The sequence below is a fragment of the Erpetoichthys calabaricus genome, chromosome 9 (assembly GCF_900747795.2).
Source record: "Erpetoichthys calabaricus chromosome 9, fErpCal1.3, whole genome shotgun sequence".
NCBI lineage: Eukaryota > Metazoa > Chordata > Cladistia > Polypteriformes > Polypteridae > Erpetoichthys > Erpetoichthys calabaricus.
Window position 1 is genome coordinate 169,924,685 of NC_041402.2, and position 24,697 is coordinate 169,949,381.

Sequence of the window (24,697 nt, forward strand, 5' to 3'; positions counted from 1 at the left end):
CTAATGCCGTACGCCTGCTAGAGGGCACTAGTGAAACCAACTCAAAATCTGATTGGCTGAAATGTGATTGGTTAAATACTTTAATACGAAAATACATGTCTGGAAGCAGCACAACCACTATGAAAGAAAGCGGACAGACTATTTGGAATTATTTAATAAGTATTCATGGACAAAATATAATTAACATCAGTTTGTGATTCAGATATTTTTTAGGCCAGCAGAGAAGGCCTTGAAGGCCCTGACGGCCCGCCACTGATTGTTATACATCCTTAATTCACAGTGCATTTCATTTGGCATTTTTGACACTGACCAGCAGAAAAAGACTCTTTAATGTCAAAGTGACAACAGATATCTACAAATTGATCTAAATTAATTACAGATACACAAAATAATCAGTCTCATACGTATTCACCCCCTTTAATGTGACAGCCCTGTGACGATGTGGGTTCTGCTCTATGCTCCCATCTTCTTCTGTTCGGGAGCCCTTGAACCCTACACTGTCGATAATGTTACCGATGAGCTAGACAGTGAGGCAACAACACAGCAAGGGGATGATGAAAATGTGCAAAGGTGCTTTTATTTACAACAATAATCAAAACACAGTGCAGTATCCAAATAGTGCAGTGATTCAAAGTTCCAATAAATAAATAATCCGTAAAAGAAACGTGGAGGTTTTGAAAACGATAGAAAATCAAGGTTAAAACATTGATAGAAGCAGTCCTTTAAAACAATGACAAGCGCGGGGGTTCTTCTACACTAGTGTCTCACCTGCTTCTCCCTTTTGGGCCCTGCAGCAGGCGAGACGCTCTCTCTGCAGCTGACCTTCTCAGTACCTGCTTTTACTGTCAGTCGCCTTACTGATCCTTGGCTTCGGTTGGCTCCCCCTGACAGTGACTTGGGATTCCCCAACGACCAAGGCTCTCACGCTGGGGACACCAAGTCCCGACTCCCGCTGCCTTCCGCGGCCTTATGCGGAGAGTCACCCGTCTTCCAGTCACCCCCGCTCTCCGAACTAATTTCTACGGTAGCGACCACAACTACTACTCCCCCAGGTGTCAGCCAAACACCCAGGCTGCCTGCTCAGCTGCCACGAGCCATGCTCTCGCTCGCTTGTTCTCCTGCATCAACTTTCTCTCTCCCTCATTGCTTCCTGCTTCCTCCACAACCTCCGTTTCCTTCCTTTTCTTTTTCTTGTTCTACCTTTTAACCGTCTTGGGCTTCTCTTTATAATGGACATGGCAGCTGTGGCAATCAACAGTTCCCAGGAACAATTATGGAGCAGACCGTCTCTCACCTGTGCACTTAGGTGAGATATGTCCGCAACACGAATCCACCAGGGAACCGCTTCAGCCACATTACCACACCCCCTTGCTACGGTGATTATTAATTTAAAAACTGGCCTTTGCTGAGACAGCTGTGGACCCGCTATACCACAAGCCCTAAATCATCACTGGTGCAGCCCAAGTTCCAGAATTAGCTCAATGGAGGTCACCCCTCAGCAGTCCCTGTTGATTGCAGTATAAACATGGAAGGACCAACTTGTGGTCGGGCAGTAATGTGGCCTGACCTACACAATAAAGACAAAAGAACACTCCAAACAGCTCCAGTAAAAATGTGACTGAACAGCAGAGGCTGAAGGCAAGAAAACATCCACGTCACTTAAATCAATCCTGAAGAAATGGAAAGAGTATGGTGCAGCTGTAAATGTGCCGAGAGAAGGCCGTCCACAAGATGAGTGAGGGAGGCCATCAAGAATTCAAGGAGAGCTCTGAAGGAGTTACAAGCTACAGTGGCTCAGACCGTGCAGACAACGACTGAGCCTCGGCACTTAAAGGGAGACTAGCAAAGAGAAAGCCACTGTTAAAAAATACTCATAAAATGTCAGCTAGAGTTGGCCAGAAGACACACGAGAGACTCTGAAGTCAGCTTTGAGAGGGTTTTGGGGTCTGATGAGTGTGAAAGAAAATTTTTGTGCTTTTGCCTTAATGAGAGTGATAGCATGCTTTATTTACTGTAGTGCCGTGGAATATCCTGTTAAAAAAACTGTAGGGTTAGAATGAATTGTTTCTGCAAATTATAAGGTTAAAATGAAACGTCCTTGTAAATTGTATTGCACCAGATAAGAAAGAGTGGAAGGCTAAACATAACAAGTCTGGACCTTAACCCGTGTCACAAAATGGACAAAGAGCCATAGCAAGGTTTGGGGTAGCCACCAGTATATTATTTACTGGCTGCAAAATTGAACAAGTGATGGCACTGATGTGCACAAATCAGAGTCCAAAACAGAACTGAGGGGATAGGGGAAAGGTGGCAGCTGTTATAGGCCAATATAGGAAATGACATCAGGGGGGTCGGAACCGGAAGGGTTTTCATCCATAGGCTCGGACCTGGAACTGACGTCAAAGGGGTCGGAGGAAGACTTGACGTCATCACGGCCAGGCAGAAAAGTGTGAGAAAGAGTCAGTGCAGTCTACCCCATCCCGGTCAGACTCAGAATTACTCTCATTCAAGCCCTTTAGCTGACTCCCATGGGCACGTGTGTGACACCCTTTAGGTTAAAGTGGGCAGCATGTAATCAGCAAATAAGCAAATCAATGAAGCATTGAGCAGTGTCATTAATTGATGCTTCTGAAAGAATCAGCTAGTAAAATGTTAACCCTTAAACTGCCACATACTTGGGGGGTTAAAGCCCCCTAGAATTCCTAAAACTTTTTTGCTGCACTTTTTAAGAAAACATCACAATTCACCAAGAAAGAGTGAAACTTTAGTGGAAGACTAGGGGGCTTTTCCCCCCTGCTTGCTTCGCTCGCCAATCCCCCCAGCCTGGATTTCACTTTCAGCAAACAACAAATCTTTTAATTCTCGTGGATACGCCTTTTCATAGGGAAGAAACACTACTTTTCTCTGATGGCAACATGAATTAGACGATCTACAAGTCTCCGACTTAAAGTTTAAATCCGAACAATATATTTGATCTCTTTTTGCTGTTCCGTTATTTCACAGAGTAATAATTTCCGTTTGTTTGCGCTAATGTGATCTTTACTGTCATTTTTTTTGAGACTTTCGAATTTTCGTACTTCCATTATCACTAACTTGCTCTGCATGTGTATCGCACCAACGTTTTTGAATTCCTTATGACGTTCTACTTTGTCATCTGCTCTTTGTCTTTTACTTCCGACCCCGGGCATGATTAAATCTCTTGGCACAAAGTCTCGTCTCATCCCAGGATTTCTTTATTATAATTGAGAGACATATTTTTTTCAGGCTAAGAGCATCACAATTACTGCAACACTGATCACACTGGTCTACAAAAAAATATTTTTTGTTTGCTACTGGGAACTTCAGACCAGCTCTTTATTAAGTTTTTTACACTGATTTCATGTAAGAAATCAGAATTAAGCCAGCACGTCAGATTTTTGAGATGCACATCATTGCCGTTTTGACACGTTTGAATATCAATATAATATATCAACATGATTGAACTCTGTCCCACCAAAATTGTTTTGATGTGTTTATTCTGAAAACAAACCAGAAGATGATACCAGAGACACTTTAATGTCAATTTACCTCAATATAAAAGTGAGGTCAGCATGCCCAAAAATGTTGGAGTCACTCGCTTTTGTGCTTGTACTGCACATCCGTCTCTCTTTGCAAAAACCAACAGTAGTCACCCATCATATTCGGAGTGAATTTTCCCTGATATTAGTTTTCCATCACCTTTATATCTTGATGAAATCTTTCCCCACGCTGATCTCTGATATCGCTTAGATTTGGTGGAAAAACGTCGAGATGAGAATGTAAAAAATGCGTCTTCAGTGACATTCTGGCTCCCGTAAGCTAATATACTTTCAGCATATTCTCCACAAGCTCAGTATAATTCTCTGCTCTGTGCCTGTCAAGAAAATTCTGGACAACCTGCACAAATTAGGGTGATGGCTTCAGTTTCCTTTTGAACTCATCGTCAAGCATCAGTTCACGGATTTCAGGGCCAACAAAAACACCTTCCATAATTTTGGCTTCACTTTTCTCGAGATCAAACTTATTTCTTAAATGTTGAAATGCATTGCCTTTACAGTTCAGTCACCCTAGTTGTCCAAGACCTGGAACATCATAACTAAAAAATGGGACGTGCTGGACGAAAACGGTTCTCAGATTTGGAGTCAGCAAGTGAAATTTGTTAAAGTACAGGTGAAAGAATCCCAGTAGCAAAATGCTTGCTGACCAGTGTCATTTTACACACTGCCAATGAACTGTAAAAAGTATGAAAAATAAAACTACTGCAACAACCTATTATTATATGTACAAGCTGCAACTAACACCATTGAAGAAATTCAGTAAATCACCAAGCCAACTGTCCTTGAACTGGCCGCACACAAGAAGACAGAGGTAAACGATGATAATTTGCAGGCTAGTCTAGTGCAGCGGCTGAATCCCAGGGACAGTGATGCTGCAGTCCTGCAGGGGGCGGCAGTAGTCATGAGCTGGCTGCTCAACAAATATTTGGCACTGACTGATCAGCACCGGCATGCAGGCAAATCGCACTGGGAACCAACTATAGCTGGTTGCGTTGTTCAACGAATGTACGTCACCAAATATACTCGGCTCTGGCAATCTGGCAGATTGTGCTGAGAACCGACTATTGCCGGTTGCAGCGGTTAAAGGGTTAACTAGATATCATGTGTTGTGTATGCCTATTCTGACAGAAAAGTGGTTATATAACATTTCTTTTACTATCTTCAAATTAGGAACTTTGTTAAACAAAACCTGCCTGATTTTCCTCATCTTGCACCCTCACCCACACTGGAAAAAAAGGACTTTGACACCATCTCTGCAATATATAAAATTATTTTACAGTCCTTCCCTTTCAAAGATCCAAGAGGACAATGGGAAAAAGATCTATTAATCAATATATCAGAAAAGGAATGGAAAACAGCAATGCAGAGATTTCACTCGAGCTCCATATGCGCAAAGCATACAATTATTCAACTCAAAATTATAAATAGAGCACATCTGTCCTACCTAAAACTGTCCAAAATGTTTCCAGGGCAAGTTCCAACCTGCGAACGTTGCAATCAAGTTCCAGCCCCACTGGGTCACATGTTTTGGGCCTGCACCAAATTTACATCATTTTGGACCAAAATTTTTAAGTGCCTTTCAGACAACATTAGTGTCACACTCCCTCCTAACCCATTAACAGCTGTGTTTGGTGTTCTTCCAGATGGGTTTAAAGTGGAGAAGGGCAAACAAACTGTGATTGCATTCACTACACTTTTGGCACGCAGACTTATTTTGCTAAACTGGAAGAATCCTAACTCTCCTCTTTTAAGTCAGTGGGTAACCGATGTTTTATATCATTTGAAATTGGAAAAAATCAAATATACAGTTAGAGGTTCTGTACAGAATTTTTTTAAAACCTGGAAGGATATAATCAATAAAATTTTAGAATAAGCTCTTAAAGCACAGAGGAAGCAATTATCTCCGCATCTCTTTTTCCTCTCCATTCATCTCTACTGGCCTATTAAACTCATCAATTTAGGTATGTCTACAAGCCTTAAGTTTTAATCTGTTGACCATGCTCTTTCTCTCAGGGGTGGGGGTCAACTTGTGTTTTTTTTTTCTTTTTTCAATCTTATTATTTGTAAAAATTGATTGATTTGTATGAATGAATACAATAAAATTAATTATAAAAAAAAGAAAAAGAAAGAAAATTGGTTATAAATAAGATTTTGTGCTTCAGTTCAGTTCATTTCACCTGCTTCACAGCTGGCCACAGGGTTGCTCCCTTCTCATGAGAAGAAACTAAATGCGCTCTGATGTGCTTCCTCCTGCCTGGGTTTTTGTCCGTCTGACTTTCTTCCACATGATACCAAAATTGAGTTGTTGGGCATCAGACTAAATGCCATGTTTGCACACTGCACATTATCAAAAACATGTCATCTTTACTATGAAGCATGGTGGTGGCTGCGTCAGGCTGACGGGACGCTTCACTGCAGCAGGCCCAGGAAAGCTCATGAAGGTAAAATGAATGCAGCAAAATAAAATGGAACAAAAACCTGATGCAGTCTGTAGAAAACACGCGCACCTTAAGAGAAGATTTCTTTTCTAGCAAGACAACAACCACAAGCATAAAGCCTAAGCTGCACAGGAATGGGTTCAAAACAATAATGTGAATGTCCTGGAGTGTCAGAGTCCAAATCTCAATCCATTTGAAAATGTATGGCTGGACTTATTAAAGTCTGTTCACTCACAATCAGCTTGGAGAGTCTGAACAGTTCAGCGAAAAGGAATGAGGAAAAATGGAGGTGTCCAGATGTGCAAAGCTGATGGAGCCCTGCAAACACAGACTCGAGGCTGTCATGGCGGCCAAAGGTGTGTCCACCAATGCTGACTTGAAAGGAGGTGAATGATCAAGTGCTTTGCATTTTATATTTAAAATTCATTTACACCATTTTGAAAAGATCTCTTTTTACTTGACTTTAAAGAGTCTTTTTCTCCTGATCAATGTCAAAGAAGCCAGGTTAAATCGACTGTACTTCAAAGGTTGTATAACAGTAAAATGTGTAAACTTCTGGAAGCTGAATATTTTTATGGGCATTGTATATACTCAGCATTGTCTGATTCTCTCCTTCTTCTTAAGATCACTCCTTTCTTAAATGATGTGCCATAAACATTAAATATAGACATGCCTTATGAAGAGCAATAATGAATCTTGTTGGTTGACTGGGAGAGCATTCAGCTCAAAAAGCATAAAAGAGAAGTTAAACAACAAAGTATGGCGTGGGCATGAAAGGAGCTATCTTCTTATATAATACGCTACCGTGGCTGTTCGTTTGTCTGTCCAGGATTTTAAATCACCTGTAGCTCGCAATCCGTTTCACCTATTGACTTGAAATTTGGTACACATATACTATGTGACGTCTACTATCCACTTTCGGGGTGATGAGTTTTATTACTGTACTCTTTCTATTTTTATTTTATTTTATTGTAGAATCAACTCTCGGCAGCGCGCAGCAGGGCGGCCATGCAGCGCATGTGTATGGGCGCCGTTCTCATTCCCTACCACCTTCGCTAATCATTCTTGAGGCAGATTGAAGATTTAAGTGCCATCTTAAGTGAAAAATTAAAGGAAACGTACTAAGTAATTGCAACACAAAAACTAACTTAATCAGTTTTAATGAGAAAAGATGCCGATGAAAGAAGAGAAGCAGCGGGCTGCTAGGGTGGAGAAAAGAAGAGCTGCTCAGGAAGTAGCAAGAACATCAACCTCTGAGCAAATGAATGGTAAATGTACAGAGAAAGAGCTCAAGTCAAGTGTATTCACCGCACGTTATCGTGCAGTATGCTGTTACTGGTATAAAATAATATCAGTTGATTCTTCTTAAGAGCAGTCTGTTCTGAAATCACTTGCTAGGAATCTACAATGGAGAAGGGTGTTGAGAAGAGTGAAAAGCAGGTGATGGGTTCAAGGAAACAGAGGCTAAATGTTCAACTAGGATATTAATACAAATGCGCTACATAAAATTAACATTGACTGACTAACCACTGACTCTTTAAAGCACTCCACACCATATTCTGTAAAAGGCAAACTTGAAAATTATATGGTGGGCACAGGCAATCTGAGCTCTGCTCAATGAATCCCTAAACAGTTGCTAAATACAATGGTCATGCATTGACCATTGAGGTCACTGGAAAGGGGTGTGTGGCACTCCCAATATCTATGCCAAAGGCCGAAGGTCAGAGTGTTCAGGTGCTTCCTGTTTTGCTATATAGTTTTGAGACATGAACACTATCCAGTGACCTGAGATGAAGACTGATCTCCTTGGGTACTGTGTCTCTTCGCAGAATCCTTTGCGTACCACTGGTTTGACTTTGTGTTGCTCACAGAGTCCCGAATGAGGCACATTTCTTGCATTGTGAGGGAATGTCAGTTACTGCACTACAGCCATGTGGCGTGATTCCCCGAGGATGATTCGGCTCACAGGATCCTCAATGTTGATGACCCGAGTGACTGGACCAGGCCAAGGGGACCCCCACGTAACACCTGGTTGTGGCAGATAGAGGGTCATTTCCAGAGGGTGGGACCTGACCGCATGTCTGCCCTGGGGGTTGCCAACCAGGATTCCGAGCTGTTTCATCATTTGGTGTTGTACGGCAATGCACTGTACCAGTGCATGCAGCCTAACCTAACCTGACCTGAGTTGTGCATTGATTAATTCCTCATCTTTGTGTTATTTCATTTTAAATTGATATGCTGTCAAATGCAGTATATGCATGTGGTGCAGCTGGAGACCTCCAATAAGGTCCAGATAAAAGAAGGAGAAACATTGATCCATTGTTCCATTCCTTCTGTTGAAGCCGCTCCATTCTAAAATCACTTGCAGTTTAAGTGCAATAAATATTATGTCAGCATACATATACTGAATATTGATTAAAATGTTCAGACCCTCCATTTGACACCACTCCATTTTAAAATGCATGGTAAAGCTGTAAAACATTAATGTCTTGAAACAGATACACTGGAAGTACAGTAGATGATCTCAATGATGAGCTCATGGAGGTCCACCTCCTAAAAAAAACAGGAATGGTCTAAATGCTGCATTATGGTGCTGATCATAATATCAGCATTGACTGACTTCTTAACTACCCTGCTAAGGTCACTGCATTATAATATGAAACACAATAAAGATGCATGAACCCAGAAAGAACACAATTGATATTGGTGATCTCGGCAATGCACTCAGGCAGGTGTTTGGTGACCTTCTAAAGAGCGAGGAAGAGGCTAAATAAAATACTGTGCTGTACGGTGCTAAATTTAACCTTGACCATCTTCAGATCTCTTCCTTAACTTGAAAGTAACGTGACACAGATAATCATCTTGTAGAGACACGGAGTGGATTTGGGCAATCTTAGTGATTTTCTCAAGGGGTTACATAGTGAGCTCCAGATCATCGAGGAACAATCTAAATGTAATACTGCGATTACAAAAGGTGTGCTATAGATGAATGGATTAACCCCTTCCTGTGAAAACGACTCCATTCTAAAATGTACGAGATTAATAATCAGTGAAACCATATACAGTAGTAGAAGGTGGTGATCTGGGTGGTGGACTCAATGAAGTGCTATGGGGGCAGTAAAACAAGCAAGAACAATGTCAGCTAATAAAAAGTAGCAGTAACAGTGTGTGTCGACCATCTGTGGAAAGAAGGCTGTAATACTGGACAGGTGGGCAACACTTAGAATAGGATGAGAAAATAGATAAGTAGCTTACAGGCTTTTATGAATATGTGTTAGGTATATGATTAAATGTTTGTTGTATATATATAGAGTGAGTCCAAATTATGTTAACACTAATGGTACTGCTATACAATTTTTATGGGCAATTTCTGTGCCACATATGGTACATGTGTTGAAAATGATGGCGAACAGGTTGAGACAGTCCTGTAAATCATCTTGCACTTATGAAGTATGTTTTGTGAATAAATTGTCTCCACCATTCAAATGTTAACAAAATCTTGACTCACCCTGTACGACCGACCGACCGACCGACCGACAGACCGACAGACCGACAGACCGACAGACAGACAGACAGACAGACCGACCGACCGACCGACCGACCGACCGACCGACCAGACTGACTGACTGGCAGATAGATAGATAGATAGATAGATAGATAGATAGATAGATAGATAGATAGATAGATAGATAGATAGATAGATAGATAGATAGATAGATAGATAGATAGATAGATAGATAGATAGATAGATAGATAGATAGATAGATAGATAGATAGATAGATAGATATGTCAGAGGGGGACACTTTTACATTTTTTTTGTGCACTGGGTGGTTCCATTAGGCACCCACTGTTGGGACTGGGGGGTGAGAAGTTAAAAGGCTGTCTGTACTTATTAATGGTATTTGCTGTCTTGCAAGGGAGTCACTGCTTTGAAGTCTGGCCTTGGAGGATGCCTGTATTTACCTGGCTTGGAAATATTGGCTCCTAATCAGCATATCTGTACTTATTAATGTTTGGTAACCATACATTTTGTTAACTTGTGTTTTTATTAATTGTTAAACCCAGGCAATTTAGATGTGCCATTGATTAAACTGTTTGTCCAGGACTGACAACAGCAGGGGCTGAAGTAAATATAAACTCTTGGCCAGCAGAAGGCAGGGGGGAGAGTCCACAGGAAACGCTGCCAAGACACTCGGACAGGGCACAGGGGCTCGCAGGCAGACAAGGGTACCTGGCTGGCACGACGTGAGGCACAAGGACGGCAACATTTACTTCCAGGGAGGAAGAGACAGCTCCACAAGGAGACGCCAGTTGTGGGTCCAGCGAAAGAGGGAAGCCGCATGAGAGGACCAAGCGAAGCTGACAGACGAGGAATGAGGCGTGCCTAGGTCCCAGCCACACAAGGAGCCCAGAGTGGAAGAAAAAGGAACAACGAAGAGACGCTGACAGGGAGTCAACAATTTGACCCAACTTCTGCCGGGGAACAGAGTGCATCCATGAACAATTAAGTGTTGGGGTAACACAGTGCCCAAACCGGACTCTGCACCACTAAAGGTTGTATCCTCCAATTCTTGTTTTTACGGACTTTTAGAGTGTGGACTGTGTATTTTCCTTTTAAAAAAAGGAAATTAATTCCTGATATGTTTAGGTTCTGTTATGTTCGTTTATCTTTTTAATGTACCTTATATTGTCTTGTACAATAGAACTTACTGTTGCCTTTTTCTGAAATTACTGTTGTGTCTTTCATTGTGTGTTTACTCACCGCCCAATTTAAAGAAACCTGTGTGCTATTATTGGTAAATTTCAGGAGTTCCCAGTTTCTTAATAAAACTGGGTGGCGTAGTCGAATATTTTAATGGTGTATAAGTTAGATTACCTATAAGTGTGACCAAACACCTGTGACAGATAGATAGATAGATAGATAGATAGATAGATAGATAGATAGATAGATAGATAGATAGATAGATAGATAGATAGATAGATAGATAGATAGATAGATAGATAGATAGATAGATAGATAGATAGATAGATAGATAGATAGATAGATAGATAGATAGATAGATAGATAGAAGCTTTATTAAACCAGAATGAAAATTGGTGGGTTTCAGCAACAGACAAAAATGGCACACATATACATATAACAAGAATTATACTAATCTTAAGTATACCTAAAAGTCAAAAATACAACAAATACGTAACAAGAATAATTTGTAACTAAATTAGCAAAATGTAAGCATTCACTAAGTGTAAAGTAGTCCAAATTTCTTCTGTATTGTATATCAGTTTCAAATTCCCAGTCCCGTACGTCAGTCACTGGCACAGTGTATTGCACTTTGTGTCATCATCTGTTAAGATGTCTGCTAGACCAGCTCAGTACCATTGAGCCAAAAGGGAACAAGACTACACTGGTGACTCATTATAGAGCCTGATAGCTGAGTGTGGAAGTGACCTCAGATACGCTTCTTGGAGCCACACTATTGCCTCTGTCTGTCTGTTTAGCTAAGATCTCATACAGGTGATGAGTGTCATTGTCCAGGATATTAAGCCGCCTCCTGAGTGACCGTCTGTTCTAGCATTTCCTCCAGTGAGTCCAGCCTGTGTCCTAAGACTGAAACAGCCTTTTTAATCAGTTTCTTTAGTCTGTTGGCATCACCTGCACTAATGCCATTTCCCCAGCACTCTGCCACATAGAAAATTACACTGGCCACTACAGACATATGTGAGTGGCTGGCATACACCAAACAAGCTCAGCCTCCTCAGAATATAGAGGTGACTCTGACCCTTCTTGGGTACAGCCTCTGTGCTGGTACTCCACACAACTCTATTGCTCAGATGCACTCAGGTACTTAAATGTCCTCATCACTTCCACATCTTCACCATCAATGAGAACCAGGGCCAGAGTGGGCTTGATCCTCCTGACGTCTATCATTATCTTCTTTTTCTTACTGATGTCGAGCTGCAGGTAGTTCAGTTTGCACCATTCAATAAAATCCTTCACTAGGTTCCTGTACTCCTTCTGCTGCCCAATGCTGATACATTCAGCTGAGGCGATGTTTCTGCAGATGACATGATTCAGTATTGCACCTAAAGTCTGAGGTGCACAGGGTAACCAGGAAGGGAGTCAGTACAGTTCCCTGTATAAACCCTGCGCTACTCATTCCCATGCCCGGCACACTGTTCTTCAGCCACACAAACTGGTGTAACAGTAAAGTGGTCCATTACCCAGAACACTCTGGGCCGTATGGTGTTAAATGCACTAGTGAAGTCAAAAAAACAATACACTCACCCTGCTGCCCTGTCTGTCCAGATGGGAGCAGAAGAAAGAGGACAGCACCATATTCATATGCTTACATAATATTGAATTAAATTACATATTTAAGCAGGTAATATTTTCTTATACACACTGTTTTGTGTAAACACTTTATCTTGATTGCAAATTAGTTTTTCTGTATCAAGAGTTTTTATTTTAACCTCTGCTCTAAAAGTTGCTCTAGACTAAGTAACATATGCTATGCCATGTGTAAAAACTGGTGACGATAAATAAATACCAAATATATGTGAAGTTTGCCTAGCGATGGAGAGGGAAGAAATGGCACACGTGTTTGCATGCTGTAATATGATTAAAACACACACCTCTTATCAGCCTTAAAATCTGTGCACTGTATGTGGCTTTTCCATGCTGGAGTAGTTTCTGGTGTGTGTTTCTTACTATCTACGTATTTATTTCTAAATGTTGTGCACATCCATTTCCGGGTGTTGTGTAGCATTATACTAAGTGCTGCTTGGGAATACATGAAATTTGTGTCATCTGTCAACCCTACATAGCTATTGAGCATAAGAAAAACGCTATATAAATAAAATGTTTTATTATTATTATTATCCATCCATCTTCCAACCCGCTGAATCCGAGCACAGGGTCACGGGGGTTCGCTGGAGCTAACCCCAGCCAACACAGGGCACAAGGCAGGAACCAATCCCAGGCAGGGTGCCAACCCACCGCAGGACACACACAAACACACCCACACACCAAGCACATACTAGGGCCAATTTAGAATCACCAATCTACCTAACCTGCATATCTTTGGACTGTGGGATGAAACCGGAGCACCCGGAGGAAACCCACGCAGACACGGGGAGAACATGCAAACTCCACGCAGGGAGGACCCAGGAAGCGAACCCGGGTCTCCTAACTGCGAGGCAGCAGCACTACCACTGCGCCACCGTGCCACTCATTATTATTATTATTATTATTATTATTATTATTATTATTATTATTATTATTATTATTATTATGAGGACAGGGCTTGATCCTATGACTTGCTTTTTAAACTTTCTTTAGTCCACTCACCTCCCAGAGACTCTATCCATTCTGCCATCAAGCTCAGTAAAGCTGTCCTTAACTTAAATATCACACCCTTCATTTTCATCTTCCTATCCCTTATCCTGTTAAGCTTTGAAAACCAAATAAATTACAATATTTTTTTAAATGTATGGGAACTTTTTATTTGGGCTGTTTTTCAATATATCTTTTAAGAGCAAGCAAAATGTAACAGACTGAGCAGAAAATGCTGTTCTCATGTAATGAAGGAGGAAAGCAGCCAGCTGGTGCTAAAGCTCCCATAATTTACTGACTGCGGCGTATTTGGCTGCCTGCACACTTAATCTCACACCCAAAGTCTACTGAAATGTGACCTGATCGCAGTGGACATGAAGAAACCCAGTCTGCTTGTTTCTGCCTGGGTTCTTTTATGAGTCCTGTGATGACTCAGGCTCTTCATATTACACACCTGGTCAGGGGAAACTGGAAACTGGAAAGCACAAGGAGGGCAGCTTTCGCAGTACTTGGGGTTGTGTGGGTGAAAAAGACGGTTTGGGGGGTGAAGAAATTTACAGGATTTTGAGAAAATATTGAATTGTGGTGACTTTTGGACAAATTGCTTGGGCATATAAAAATTGATTTGCCTTCAAGTTCTTGGGGTGCCCACAGCAATGGGTGTCTTGTGTCACCCAGGACATAGATAGTTATAACCAAGGATGGACTATGGTGAATGACGACAGAATAACAACTATTGGTCCAATAGCAAAGTGCAAGCTTATTTAAGTAATGTGTTCAAAAAATACTATGCAAAAGTCTTCAATAATGAATGATCCATAAGAACATTACAATGTTAAATAGATCCAATAAACAGGTGAAACCAAGAATAAAGTCCAAGTCAGAATCATTTTTCTTCACACTAATCACTAATGTGTCTCTATTATCTCCCCTGCTCACCCTCTGGGTCTTACAGCAGGGCCATGATGCCGGGTAACAAAGTCTACCATCTGGCTTTTGTCCCTGCCACCTTCCATCAATGTTTGTAAGAGCCCACTGAGCTCCCCATCATGCAACCACTGTCAGTGTCCTCAGGACCCTTGGGGCGCTCCATTGCTCCTACTGCAAAGTTCAACAGGTATTATCCACCCTTACTCTACCATGGGGCTTCGTGGGCTGCTTTGTTTTCCTCTTATCCACACTGGCCAGACAGCCTGATTCTGTGGTTTCTCTCTTTCTACTTCAGTCTCTCTCTGTTTTTCCTTCCTTCTTTCTGTTGCATCTTATTTGTTAACTGACCTTTCAATGTGATCACATGCTCTCCCTCTCTGCATCAATCTGTTTTTCCTTTCACCTTCCATCGATGTCTGTTGCACCCCACTGAGCCCGACCCCCTCATCCTGACACCCCTGTCAACATCCTCAGGACCCTTGGAGCACTTGACCGTTCCTGCTCCAAAGCTTAACAGCCCCTGGAGTGCTGTTCCCCTCACTCTACCATGGGGCTTCCTGTACTGCTTTGCCTTCCTCTTATCCACACTGGCCTTACCTCCCGATTCTGTGCTCTCTGTCTCTGCTTCAATCTCTGTTTTTCCTTCCACCTCCCTGGGGTTTGGTGGCAGAATTGGCACTCCAGCCACTATAAAAAACCTCACACTGTTCCACTCCGTATGAACTGGTGTGATGCTGAGGTGTCACCCATTGCATGGCTGCACTCGGGTCCTAATCTGGGATCCTGAGTTGGTTTGTCATCTGCCAGGTGGTCAATGCGTTGTATCAGCGTGTGCTCCTAACCCCTCTCTCTTCTCTGTTTTTCATCGGTGTCTTTTGGAGCCCACTGAGCCTGACCCCCTCATCCTGACACCCCTGTTGACATCCTCAGGACCCTTGGAGCACTTGACTGCTCCTGCTCCAAAGCTTAACAGGGATGAACCACCTCTGGAGTGCTGTTCACCTCACCCGACCATGGGACCCCCTAGACTGCTTTGCCTTTCTCTCATCCACAGCGACCTGACCCCCTGATTCTGTGCTCCCTCTCTTTCTCTACTTCAGTCTCTCTCTCTGTTTTTCCTCCCTTCCATTCAATCTTCTTCATTATCACTTCTCTCAGTCTACTCAGACCTTTGATAGCCCTGTAAATGTAGATGCATTTAATGATCACCAAAGCACTAGGAAGAGATAGCTGTGCCATCTACTCTCATGTACAATCGTCCAATTTCTCCATTAAGCAATTTGCGACTCTCCCATGCATAAATATGCTCACAGAATCTGAGCGGTGCTATTCTTAAAAACACCCTGTACTTGCACTGGTCCATTGGTCATGCCGTGGATCCCTCCTGCAGCTCTTGTGAATAATTTCACATTTCATTTATGGTGGGAGTCAGAATTCAAGGGTATTTAATATTGGGGGAACATATAACACATAGGGTGGTGCTGTAGTAGTGCTGCTGCCTTGATGTAAGGAGACCAGTTTTCATGTCCCAGGACCTTCCCTGTACGGAGTTTGCACGTTCTCCACAGGTCTGCATGGGTGGGTTTCCTCCCAACTGTCCAAAGACATGCAGGTTAGGTGAACTTGTGATACTAAACTGGCTCAAGTAGGTGTGTGTGTGCGCGCACGCCCTGTGATGGACTGATGTCCCGTCTAGCTGGTCTGGATTAAGAGTGTTAGAAAATGACATGAAATACGAGCAATTACATGCAACCCCACTTTCCATACCTTTGCTATCTGGGATATGGAAATGGACAGAACTGGTTCAAGGCACAGCAGAATGATGGCTCAGCATCATAACAGTAGAAAATCAACTGCAGGGGTGTTAATTTAGGGTTAAAAAAGAAAAGCACGCTGATAGCAACCGGGCAAGTTAGTAAATCCAGGTCACTGGAGCTGGCGGGTGGCTGCACTAACCACTGCTTTTGCAATAACGAAGCAAAACTATCTGGGTCCTTCAAATTGAAACTATTAACTAAATATTCTTTTGTTCATTTATGTTGAGTTTTTATTGTGTGTTAAGGGTTAGAATTCTGAGGGTGTGGTGGGAATGGTGAAGAACACCACACTGACTTTTGGTGAAGACCATGTCATATCAGACAGCTTTTCCAGCGATTGTCAGTCGTAGCCTTCACTTTCATAATCTTAGCAAGTCGGGGGTCAGTCGGTGGCACACCTCCGTGAAAGTCAGTCACATGATATGACATACCCAGTGCCTGCCTCACTGGCATCAGTTCACCTTATTTGATAAAGCTGGAGGGGTGGGGGAATTGGGCATCTGTCCTGACTCTTCAATGGATTCCGTGTTTTCCTTTATTTTCTAAGTAATTTCAGATAATTAAAAAAAATAAACTTTCTTTTTTTCACTGATACATTCCTAAAGAATGTAATTTTTTTTCCAGTTTTGCTAATTTGTATACTTCCTCAACATCTGCTAAACAGCAGGTTTCACTTAAGTCTATCATGTAAACAGCTCTTGCAGTTTTGAAATACAATTTAGCTGAACTCATTTAGAAAATAAGTGTATTTTTCTCTTGCTCTGTTTAAATTAAGCATCTCTTTTTCATTGTTTTAATTAGGATTGATTTTCAATTTAAATTTCCCAAATTCCTCTTTCACTGCTGCTGCTCAGCTCTGAGAGCCTCTGCACCTGATGATGCCATTCATTATTTTGCCTCCTAACTTTTTTCTTGCCTGCTGACAGTTGTTCACGTCAGGACAGATGATCAGCGAGACGCATCTCCTGTTGTGCTTCAAGATAACTGAAAGTCCCATTGAGACTTCTCGAAATGTATTTTGGATATCTTTAAAGCATTTTCAGATATCATGTTTGACATAACCTGAAACACATTTTAAGGTATCTGACATCGGTGGAGGCTGGAAAGGAGTGAGGACCAGGTGGGAATTGTGTTCTGGTCTGGAGCCATTAATGTAATAAAAGAATAAGGAAATGTGTAACATTTTTCACTATTTCTTTTTAGCATCCTCTTGAATTTACTTCTGCTTTACAAACAGTGATCAGTCATGACATTAAAACCACCTGCCTGATATTGTGTAGGTCCTTGTCGTGCTGCCGGAACAGCAATGACCCTTCAAGCATAAACTCCACAAGACCTCAGAAGGTGTCCTGACATATCTGGGCCCAAGGCATTAGCAGTAGATCTTTTAAGAGCCCTAAGTTTTCAGGTGGGGCCTCCATGGATTGGACTTGTTTTTCTAGCTCATCCCAAAGATGCTCGCCCAGATTGAAATCTGGAGAATTTGGCCAAGACAACACCTTGAACGCTATGTCATGTTCCTCAAACCACTCCTGTAAAACTTCTACAGAGTGTCAGGGCGCATTATTGTACTGAAAGATGCCACTTCTATCAGGGATCACCATTGCCACGAAGGGGGTGTAGGTGGTCTGCAACAAACTTTAATAGTTGTATGTGTCAAAGTAAAATCCTCATGAATGCCTTCTGTCCATTCTGCACCCTATCCATCTCTTTCCCAGGTAAATGACGCACAAGTACCCAGCCATCCACATGATCTACAAGAAAATGTGATTCATCAGAGCAGACCACCTTCTTCCATTGGTCCATGGTCCAGTTTGGATGCACACATGCCTATTGTAGGCACTTTCAGCTGTAGAATGGGAGTCATCATGGGTACTCGGACCAGTCTGTTACAATGCACTGTGTGTTCTGACACCTCTCTCTCATGGCCAGCATTGCATTTCTCAGGAATTTAAGCTACAGTAGCTGTTTGGAGAAGGTGGATCAAGCACATTGACCCTACACAGAAGTGGAAAAAGACAAAGTTTTCTATGTAGACATTTGCAGTATTTAGTGACATAACTAAGCACATTGTAAATTAACTTGTGTTCAAAGTTTCTCAAGGACCTTCAACATGCTATGGAGAACACATTTCTTAATGTTCTCTTTTAAAATTCTTTCAAAATGTGTTGCATTTCGGTATTTTATCACTCATTCACTTTCCATAGAATCTTTTTTGCTGGTCATAAAGAGGCAGAATATAATGTGTCAAGAGCTAAGCCAGGCCTTAACTGGTTTTGCCGTACCTTGGCCTAGTCTAGAGTTGCCAGGCAAGCTGACCCATACATCTTCAGAATGTGGGAGGAATCCAATATATTTACAGGAAGAAAAATAGACAGCTTCTGTAGCCGAGGATCGGACCGCCAAGTTCCTGGACGCCTCCCTGGTGAGGTGTTCCAGGCACATCTAACCGGGAGGAGGCCCAGGGGAAGACCCAGGACAAGCTGGAGGGACTATGTCTCTCGGCTGGCCTGGGAACGCCTTGGGATTCCCCCAGAAGAGCTAGAAGAAGTGGCTGGGGAGAGAGAAGTCTGAGCATCTCTGCTCAAGCTGCTGCCCTCGCGACCCGACCTCGGATAAGCGGAAGAAAATAGATGGATGGATGGATGGATGGATGGAAAAATAGACAGCATGAAAACTCCACACAGGCAGTTACCCACCAGGCCAGTGTGTTAATCCAGGACCCCTGGAGCCGTGAGGTAGCAGCGCTAACCAATGTAACAAATGATGTGGGTTCTCTCAACCCTTTTTCATAAATTGAAACTGATTACTAAGCAAATACCAGCATTGTGTGCTAAATACAAATAACTGAATTTTTGAAGACACCCCTGACCACACACAGATATACAATTTCTGATTCTTTATTAGTACCTGCTTTGTACAGTTTTAAATAAAGGGGTTGTAGCACTGTTCACAGGTCAGGGACCAACCCCAATTATGGTACCAATTCATTGAAGGGCACACCCATGCACTCACATACATAACGTAAAAGAATTACCAGATGGAATAACTGGTGTTTGTGGGATGTTGGAGGAAAACCTAAAAAAAATTGAGGGAACAGACAACAACAAAATTACAAGATAACATTTGGATTTTTGCATTAAATTTAACATTGCCACATCTAGAATAAAGGAGTGGTACCAGAAGAGCCCATGCACATCAGGTTAGACCTGACAGAGAAGACTAGTGGCTCAGACTGTGGACAGTAAACCATATCAAGGTTGGTGACTCTACTAGATTACTGTGTGACACTGTGCAAGTCATTTAGGATGACACAGCTTCAGTAGTCGGAAACAACAAAAAAGTGCATGGGGGTTTCTAATTTGCTTAACTGAAAGCTTCAGCTAAATAAATACTGTTACAAAGTGTGATAACGTCATACTGACTGCTAGAGGTTGAATGAATAAGGAAAATCACAAACCACCCACCACCAACTCTGGACACAAGACAACACTACGCTCTCCTTGCTCAGTTTACCCGCACGTTTTCAAAGTTAACTTCCTTTTACACACAAGAGACTCTGATGGCAGAGTCACAAGCGTTGCTGGATTAGCCACTCGTGTAGAGTCTGCCTTGTTTAGGATGCCAGTTTCCAATTACAGCCTATCAATAAGCTCACAAGTTTACCTGGCAACTTCGGTTGGATTTGATATGTAAGTGAATCAATGCCCAGTAAGCACTGGCACAACATCCACTAGCAGACACCAGGGTCTTTTGTTTAGAATAGATTCTGGCTGCAGCCCCAGATTTTAAGCAAAATTAAAAACTGATAGAATAACTTCATAAGAAAACTAATAAATAAAATGATCACAAGCTGAGCAGTGTACCCGTTGCTTTTTAGAACTTTAGTGACTTTATAAACCCTCACAATAGTGACTGAGCTTAGCAGGCTAGAAACACATTCTGGTAACACTTTAGTTTAAGTACTGTAAGATTACATTTATTGCTCACTAGCTGTCCCCTGTGGCTCTGCTCGCATAGTAGCGAAACAGGACAAACTTTAAAAATCAATAAAAAAAAAAATTAATAATTTGTATTGAGAATTATATATTGATAGCTTTTGTATCCGGGGGCATTTTGATATACAATATTTGTAGTTTTGCTATCAGGGGTGAGATTGTAGCTGTGATCTGTTTGCCAAAAATGTAAAAAGTTGGCAAGGTAACTGTGGCCAAGCGGAAGGTAGGTACGCTCCAATGTCAAACGTTGCCACTGTATCTGATCATGTTCAGCTCTGACAGGAGAGCGTGTGGCCATGATATCTCTGGCAATCAGCAGGCACCCTCTGAAACACACGTAGCTCTGATATCTCTCTCAAAAACATCAAACGTTACTACTTAATAATATCTTGATGATTATGTCTGTTGAACAAACAGGTATATCTAGCTAAGTGGAGGCAAGGTTCGCTTCAACATGTGGCAAGAGGTACAGCAACTCGAATGGAGGCTGGCACGTGAGTGAGGATGTCCCCGGCCGTAACTCCCTACTCCTGATATCCCACCTTCTCCTCCCCTCAGCCCACGGCCTGTCTCTCGGATTCGCGCAAATAAATCGATGCTGCAACTGAACTATGATTCTTAGCGTGATGAGAGAAGGCACAAAATCAACTGGAATGATCAAGCAAATTATAGAAAAAAACCCAATCTAAAGTAAATCTTAAGTAGTTCTCTCATGAAAGTGGACAGGCAAACAGATCTTACATATAGAGAGAGAGATGTACCATTATGGAGTGGCGCAGTGGTAGCGCTGCTGCCTCACAGTTAGGAGACCTGAGTTCGCTTCCCGGGTCCTCCCTGCGTGGAGTTTACATGTTCTCCCCATGTCTGCGTGGGTTTACTCTGGGTACTCCGGTTTCCTCCCACAGTCCAAAGACATGCAGGTGAGGTGCATTGGCGATCCTAAATTGTCCCTAGTGTGTGCTTGGTGAGTGTGTGTTTTGTGCACCCTGCCCGGGGTTTGTTTCCTGCCTTGCGCCCTGTGTTGGCTGGGATTGGCTCCAGCAGACCCCCGTGACCCTGTAGTTAGGATATAGCGGGTTGGATGATGGATGGATCTGTTCATGACTTCAATTCTCCTTTCCTCCTTGGTAGTGATTATTGACTCTCTGACTTTTCTTCTTGACCTGCCTTGCGCAGAATACCAAACCTGATGACGTGATATTCATTCACAGGTTCTGTCAATATCAGCTTTCTGTACTGCCGGCAATGAGGCAGAAGCAGAAAGTCACTGTTACATCCTGTACCATTATGTAACAAGACCTTAACAAAGGCTTTTATTTCATTTTAATTACACTTATCCAGGGCCGGCTATACAATTTAAGCAAACCCAGTGTTCGCCTAATTTTGGGGACGACATTTTAATAGTCAATACAGAATTATGGACACTCTGACTCAATATGACTTTCTGATTATACTGTTTTATATTATTTTTGCATACTAGCGATGTTTGGTCTTAAAACAATAATACGAACATCAACAGCAACAACAACAATATAATAATAACAACTCAAACTGTAGCGTAGAAGATACAGAAATGGCAAAAACAAATTAAAAATTGGTAACAGGACTGCAGCTCTGGACTGCATTGCTAAAGGCTGATTTAATTTCAACTACAAGCATCAACTTAAACCTGTGCTAAAACCTGACAAATTTTGTTCTCTGTTGTTCACCCCCATCTACACTGCAAGAAATGAAATCTAAGCAAGTGAAATGTATTTATATCATGACATCAAATCTTGTTTTCCTTACTGTAAGAATTATTATTTGTACTTATGATTATTTAGCTTACTTGTCAAGTGAGCTTTGTTTACCCCATTGGCAAATTTCTTTACTAAATATAAGCAAAATAACTCTGATTTAAAGTTTTTTTGTGTAGTTTTTGCATACGCATGTTTTTGCTTTGTATGAGATTCCATCTTGGCACGCTAAAGCACTACTCCACAGTCTGTCTCTCACTACAAAAAAATTCTCTGGGGTCGCACTCTGATTGGACAATCATATGATGTATTTGCATAAACGAGGACACAGTAAATAGAAACTGGGGGCAAAGACTGCTTTTTATAGATAATCATTGTACTTCAATTTCATTGGATTTTGTGATTATATTAAACTTCAGCGTGGGTTTCCTCCGGGCGCTCCGGTTTCCTCCCACAGTGCAAAGACATGCTGGTTAGGTGAGTTGGCGATTCTAAATTGGCCCTAGTGTGTGCTTGGTGTGTGGGTGTGTTTGTGTGTGTCCTGCGGTGGGTTGGCACCCTGCCCAGGATTGGTTCCTGCCTTGTGCCCTGTGTTGGCTGGGATTGGCCCCAGCAGACCCCCGTGACCCTGTGTTCGGATTCAGCAGGTTGGAAAATGGATGGATGGATGGATTAAACTTCAGTTTATTTTATTAATTTAATGATTATATTACATTTATCAGTTTATTTTATCTAATTTAAATGACAGGTACATGTTACAAAGGAGCCTTGATAAGATTATACCTAGGCTGCCACCATCATGTTGAAATAAATGTTTGGCCAGAAGTTTAAATAAGGACCTAGAAGAGCACTAATTGTGGTGAAGGTGATGGTGTAAAAAACTTTTTTTTTTTATAAAAATGTTAAATGCAATAAATAAATGTATACATACTGTATATAAATGCATAAATAAATGAAGCCTGCTAATACAGCCCAGTTTCCGCTTGTCTTCTGACATGGCACCCTTCAAGAGCATATTTGTCTTGTAAACGATTGTTGTGATAAGTAACAACTGGCCTCCTTCAAATTCTCCAATTGTAAATTCGATCTGGCAGTGATGATTCCACTCAAAGCAGGCAAGGTGACATTTACAACTTCACCTATGGCAGCAGCATGCTTGAGCCAGCTCTGTTCCTGTCTGTGTAGTATGCCACATTAAAGGATAACATTTGCTATTTTTCAAGTCAAAGTTATTTCTTCACAAACATGATATATGTATATGCATTTGCACCACAAAATTGTGTTCTGTAATTGAGCGCTTAATAGTGGGGTGGCGGGGGTATGGGGCATAAAGAAAAAGCTTAAAAACATGTTAAATGCATTCATTTTTCAAGCCAAGGTCAAAGCTGATAGCCTTCAATCTGTGTGCATAGCTCTCTATCATGGCTGACAAAGATGTGTCTACTAAATACTGACTGACTGAATACTTTTGCAATCAGTTATTTTGTGTTTTATATTTGTGATTAATTTAGATCACTTGCAGAGATCTGTTTTTACTTTGAGTCTTTTTCTGTTGATCAATACCAAAAAAAAAAAAAAAGTCAATCGATTGTGATTCAAAGTTGTATAATGATAAAATGTAAAAATCTTCCAAAGGAGGGAATACTTTTCATAGGCACTGTAAATATTTTTCTAGATCTGTTCATGGTTCACTTCCCAGGTCCTCCCTGCGTGGAGTCTGCATGTTCTTCCCGTGTCTGCGTGGGTTTCCTCCGGGTACTCCAGTTTCCTCCCACAGTCCAAAGACATGCAGGTTAGGTGCATTGGCGTGTCCCTAGTGTGTGCTTGGTGTGTGGGGGTGTGTGGGTGTGGGCTGGCGCCCTGCCCAGGGTTTGTTTCCTGCCTTGCGCCCTGTGTTGGCTGGGATTGGCTCCAGAAGACCCCCGTGACCCTGTAGTTAGGATATAGCAGGTTGGATAATGGATGGATGGATGGATCTGTTCATGACTTCAATTCTCCTCTCCTACTTGGTAGTGATAATTGACTCTCTGGCTTTTCTTCTTGACCCGCCTTGCTCAGGATACCAAACCTGATGACGTGATATTCATTCACAGGTTCTGTCAATATCAGCTTACTGTACTGCCGGCGATGAGGCAGAAGCAGAAAGCCACTATTACATTCTGATAAAAGCTCAATCCGCTACGTCTACAGGTATGCCTCAGCTCGTTGCAATGCCATGACTGGCTAATTATAGAAGCATAGCAGACAAAAAAATTAATTACAAGGACAAGGTGAAACTAGTACGTTAATAATCAAACATGCATCTGCCATATTAACAGATCATCGGCATGTATGTTTTTCTCTAAATAACTTTCCTCGGCTCATTAAAATAATTTCCAGATCATTATCTAGCTCTGCTAACAGACAGGCTAAACAACAAAGAGCCGCTTAGGTGCAAAGTCATCTGAGTTCAGCCTAATTTTGGACCTGACAGGGAATGAATCCCGAATGCTGTTATTCTAGTGGAAAAAACAATCAAACCAAATTCTACATAATAGCTCAAGTTATGTAACTTTACAGTATAATTAGATATCCTTTGGTTTTGTCATTTTACACCAGAGGGGACCTAGATCTTAGAGGGTACCGAGAGATGAAGTGATTACATTTGATCATCTGTAAGTTACTGACAAATTTAAGGAAGAGAAATGACTCTGGCAAAGTGGAACTCTGAGGCCAAGAAAAAAAATTAGCAATGAAATCTTGTATAAGCTAAGGGTGCTACAATGAAGAACACTGGATGGAGAGGAACCCTAATTTAGTAAAAGTTGCTTTCAGACATGGGCCATGACTCATCAACCGTGACTAAGACTTTCATATAGCCTTTGGTAAG